This window comes from Mastigoproctus giganteus, chromosome 10 (genome assembly GCF_048544385.1).
Source record: "Mastigoproctus giganteus isolate SK-2022 chromosome 10, ASM4854438v1, whole genome shotgun sequence".
NCBI lineage: Eukaryota > Metazoa > Arthropoda > Arachnida > Uropygi > Thelyphonidae > Mastigoproctus > Mastigoproctus giganteus.
The window spans coordinates 144,571,522-144,577,521 of record NC_143584.1 but is presented as its reverse complement, the minus strand read 5'-3'; positions in this window follow the sequence as shown (position 1 = coordinate 144,577,521).

The window sequence follows — 6,000 nt, the reverse complement described above, 5'->3', positions numbered from 1 at the left end:
GCAGAACTACATTGGGAAAAAGGAAAAAATCCACACTATAGTCAACACTGTCTATATATATAGCCAACATACAGTCAAAGTAATGGATGAAAATAAGTCTATAGACTATAAGTACATATTCACAACCTCCAGAAATTTTATTTTGTTAAATTAAGAGCTCTGAAGATGATGAAGGCCAGAAAATATTAGATGCATGGATTTTACTTATTTCTTTAATAGTGGTTACAAAAACAAATGTAGCCCTTTGAAGGCCTTTGTAAGGTTTGAAGATTAACTTCCGAGACTATTTTAAGTACACTGACATTTGTATGCACGATGCAGCTTGCTCTTTGTTGTTCAAGGTGAACAACAAAGAGCAAGTGATTATTCAAGTGATGAACAAAGAGCAGACATTAACTTTTCAAGTTGGGGTAAAGTGCTACCAAGACTTACAAATTGCTAAAGCAAGTTAATTGTAATAATGTTTTATCTCGCTCATATGTCTTTCTCTCCAATCCCAGAAACAGTTTCCACATTGATTGAAAATGATTGTGAGATGACTCTTCGAATGATAGCTGTTGTTGTTGTTTGGTTTTTAGGAGCATTAGCAACTAAGGCCATATTGCTCCGGGATATGCGGTGGTCATTCCCTATCCTTTCCGCATCCTCCGTATTTGGTGGTCATGGGCTTGAACCCCGATCTAATCAAGAAGTGTGTGTTATGCACTGCTGCTCCTGCCCACTCGGCTACAGAGGCGCCACGAATGATAGCAGACTTTCACATTAACACAGAACTAATTCATGCAGTTCTGACAGAGATCTGGACAAATGGTTCTGCAATAGGTTTGTTCCACGTCATTTGGCTGATAAACAAAAACTGCTCAGACTCAAAGAATGAAAAGAGCTCATTCAAGCTTTTGATTTGGTATTTTCCAAATTGATTGATTCCCTATTCAATCTTAAAAGTGACAAGTCATGGCATTTCAAATTCAAAGAGAAAAAGCATGGAATGGTAATCAATATGCTCTCCAAGACAAAAAAATACAGTTTTCAAAAATCAAATATCAAAGTTATGTTGATGAGTTTGCACACAAACACACAATACATATTAACTGCACCGAATCATTGAAATATAAGCTTGTTACAATAAGAAAAGTCAAAGTCCTGACTAAATCCTTTCATTTGAAAGACTACTAGATGGAAAAAATCATTTTAATGGTAAACAAATGTATGCTGATCTTCAGTAGATGATCAACGAACATTGTTTAAATTTAGTAGTTTTTCCTTAATCTACATATCATCAACATGTATATGTTCAGTGGTAAAAAAGAGTTTACAAAATATTCAAGATGAGAACTTTAATATTAAATCATGCAGTGACAAATGCAATCAAACATCACTAAATTACAAGACAAAGCAACAAACCCATATCATATGTCATACTCAGCCTACATATTTGCTAAAGGCACCGTCCCAAAACTTCCACAGTGTATCCCATGACAGAACTGAAATAAAAGAGAGAAATTGCCTGTTTCTTTGCTGTAAAATCTAAGGTCTGTTTCATGCCTTGGAATTCATGCACTGCAATTGAGTGGAGGTGCTGGATCTGTTCTTTGTAGGTCAGATTTTTGACAAATTCTACAAATCCTAATAATCTTCTATTGAAATGAGCAGCAGCCTGAAAAGCAAGTAGGAGTGTGTTATATGTCTAATGACTCTGAGGAGTACAATGAACAACTGTACAGAAAAATCAGAATGTCTTATAATGGGGATTTTAACTTCCCAGATATAGACTGAAACTTATGGACTGGTCACTCGCACAATAGCAACAAAACTTTTGTGGATTTATTGGATGTTATTTTCTACAGCAGAATTTTTGAGAGGCAACCAGAGGGAGCAATCCTCTTGATATGATTATCAGCAGTGATTATTCATTCATTAAAAATCTGTAGATAAATGATCTGTAGGTAAATGAACAAATATGTAACTACTATCAGGGGTAAAGGGATTGGTTTTTGCTTTCGTAAAAGTGACTACAGCGGTCTCAGACAGTTTTTAATTTCTATGCAGTGGAACCAACTGATGATGTAACCATCAGCAAATTCTAAATGGGAAACATTCAGTAAATTTCAGTAGCTTACAAATTCCGTAAATTTTTAAACTACTGGGCTTTTCACACCAACTATCAAACATTGTTCAAGGCTTAGACCTAAACGGATGTCAGAAGAACTGATGAAACTTGTGGCTGAGAAGAAAAATGCATGGAATACATATAAATTATCAGGTGATACAGAGGCCTATGGTAGATATAAACTATTCTGCACTCGTATCAATAAGGAAGTTCGGCAATTTAAGGCATATTAATGAGATGTCTTTGGCAAAGGATGCAAAGAAAAACAGCAAAGACTTCTTTACTTACATAAGCACTAGAAGGAAGAGGAGGAATCAGATTGGTGCACTTGATATCAATGGTTCGACTGTTAAAGAATCCTGTTCAGCTTGCTGACACACTGAATGAGTATTTCGCATCTACATTGACATATGAGAAATTCTGTGGGGAAGTGGAAGCCAGTAGTTTATCAAATTCTAACAGGCAGCTAAATTATTTTGTAATAACTGAGAACAAAGTGGAGGAGAAATTGTTGAAGTTAAACATAAGAAAGAAACCTGGGGTGGATGGGATCTATATTAAAGGAAGCACCAAAGGAAGTAAGCAAACCCTTAGCCATAATTATGACAGCATCCTTGGATTCAGGGGAGGTCTCCCACAGACTGGAGATGTCCAAAAGTATTCCCAATTTACTTGGGGGGGGGTTCAAAAGGTGACATGACTAATTACAGACCTGTCAGTTTAACTTCTGTTCTGGGAGAAAATAACAGAGCCAATGGGTAGAGAAGCATTGTAGGTTCATCGAGACAAGGCTGCAGTTATAGTTCAGACACAACATAGTTTTGTTATGGAGAAGTCTTGTCTGACCAGGTTGATTGGATACTACGATATGGTCACAAAGGAACTGGATGCAAGATATATCTTTGATATCATATACTTGGATTTCAAGAATGCTTTTGATACTGTTGAACATGGAAGACTACTGTAGAAATTGGATCAGTATGGCATTAAAGACAATTTGATCCTATGGATAAAGAGATGGTTGAATGAGAGAAGATAGGGAGTGGTAATCAATGTTCACTGCTCTTCGTGGACTAATGTTATTAGTGGAGTCCCCCAGGGTTCGGTGTTGGGACGATTGTTGTTTTCTATATTTATCAATGATACTGATGAAGGTTTATCAGGCTTAATTCCAAATTCGCAGATGATATAGAGGTTGGCAGGTTTGTTAATGACAGTATGCTGCTGCAACTGGATCTAGAAAAGTTGGGCAGATGGAGTGAGAAGTGACAACTGAAGTTTAACATTGACAATGCAAAGTACTGCATATGGGTAGCAGTAACCCCAGAGTAATGTACCAACTGCACACTATTATAGAGTGTAGTGGAGAATGAAAAAAGACCTGAGGTAATTGTGCAGTCAAATAAGAAATTTTCTGATCAGTGCAGACAGGCTGCCAGAGCAGCTTATGGGGGCTTGTCAATGATATACAAGAATTTTGCTAGCAGTGATAAGCAGGTGATTATTGCCTTGTATAAGGCAATGGTCAGGCCATACCTTGAGTACTGCATATAGGTCTGGCCGTCTCATTTTAAGAAGGATGTGGAGCTGCTGGAACGAATACAGAGAAGGGTAAGAAGTGAGGGGGGAACAAAGGATTGCTCATAACAAGAAAGGCTTAAATTCTGCAAATTGCAGCACCTGGAGACTAGGTAATTGCAAGGTGATCTGATTGAGGCATATAAGGCATTGAATGGTTTGAGCAAGCTCAATGCTGTTGGGATTCTTTCTCTTGCCCAGATTATGCACCTGAGGGGAGGGGAGGGCATAAATTCAAATTGAGGAAAGACAGTTATAGAATAGATGTGAGGAAATGTGCCTTTAGCCAGTGAGTGGCTGATTGCTGGAACAAACTTCCATTGATTGTGATGGAAGTTGATAGCTTAAATAAATTAAAAGAAGAACTGAACAAACTTTTGGAGTGAATGAATAGGTGAAATGGAAAGTTTGTTTTTTTTTACTGATGCTGTATAACATTGCTTTCTTGAATTATATGCCTCTACTAATGCTAATAATTTGACTGAATGAGCAGTACAAGAATGTACTTGTGCTTTAGGAGTGAAGATGATATATTTAAATTTTTCTGGATTCAATTTGAGCTCAAAGAAGGCACTATATTAACAGAAAGACAGAGGTACTTATTGAAATGATAGAGCACAATATGATATCTTCAGCAGTTAATGATGTGGTAACATGGCTTGAGAGATATACAATATTTTCACACATCAAAAATGCAAGAAATTCATTCATGAGCAGTAGAACTATTACAGAAAACCAGTGCTGACAACAAGCTCATGTGGAATACCAACTTCTCCTGTTTGGTATACCAACTTCTCATGTCTTGGCAGCAGGTTTCTGGGGGAGCACAGAGAAGTTACCTTCAAGCACATGGTTGTGCTCAAGGAGACACATGAATGGACTAATTTTATGAAGTCAAAAGCAGCTTTCAAACAGCATGAAGGACTGAGTTTTCTTCCCAGGACTTAAGGTTTTCAAAGTTAATGCCTGCAGACAGGTGATTGTTGATCTTCCTGGTAGTGCAAAATGTGCCTGTTGATGGAACTCTTCAGATCCTTACTGAGCAAGGATCCAATAAGTAAATGCCATGAAGATGCACTTCTCCAAACATTTGAGAAAAAGAAAAAAGAGAAATCTGTCTATACAGCAGCTGAGGTAGGGTTTGTACCTTTATAACTGGGAACCTCTATAATTCAGCCAAGCATCTGTAACAACTGCCTGTTGTAAGGATTAATTATATAACTTTGACAATTCTGCACTGATGAAACAGGAGGAAATTTTCAAACAAAACATGGGAATAGCATTAATCCCATCATTTTCTTCATGGATAAGGCATTGATGGCATTAATTAGCACTCTTCACAAATTTTCACATTAGTTAGGATAGTTATGTCATGGAAGGCACTATTCTAGAGGAAAGATGACTCCTCACCTTCTCACTTAGTAAACTGGATAATACGATCACATCATTCAGCAGTTTAAAGAATACATTATACATTATCCAGATGTCATAAGATGGGCTGAAGTCGGTCACTTGAAATCAGCATGTGGGATGTTGCTTCATTTTGAAATTAGTGATAAATGGTTGCATTAGTCACTGTACAGTCACTAAAGCTCTCAACTTGAATATTTTGTGATCATCTCATTTATGCCACTAAACATGTACATGTTGGTGATATATAGATTAAACAAAAACTACAAATTCAGACATACTACTACTGATGAATCACCATACATTTGTTTACCATTATTTTTTTGTTTTGTCCCCCACCCCCCAGGTCTTTTTCATTCTATATTACCCTGAATGTAGTAGCGCACAGTTGGTATGTTACTCTGGGGTTACTGCTACCCATATCCTGTACTTTGCATTTGTCAAGGTTAAACTTCACTTGCCACCTCTGAGAGAACGAGATAATGCAGGGGTCTAAACACACATGCTACTATAATTTCTTTTTGTGTTTATAAGTTCAAAGTGACTTATTCAGGTTTGAATAAGTCACTTTGAATTGATAACCAACACATGGAATCTGAAATGTGAGTACTAATTGAGCAATGTGAAAAGTGGTGCTGATTCAGAAAAAAAAAAAAAAAAAAATTCCAGAATTAACAAGTTATTTACTTGAAAGAGATGAAAATATAAATAGTACAGATAGATTAATTTAAAAGTCTAGGGAGTTAATCTCTAATGATTAAAAATAGAATGGTAGCTACAGTTGCACTAAGACAACCAGCTATTCTGTGCATTATCAGATTGTTATTACTGTATTTAAAAATGGACTATTCTAAATTCATTGCCAGGAATATTGAATTTAACATTGTTGTATTGATATTATT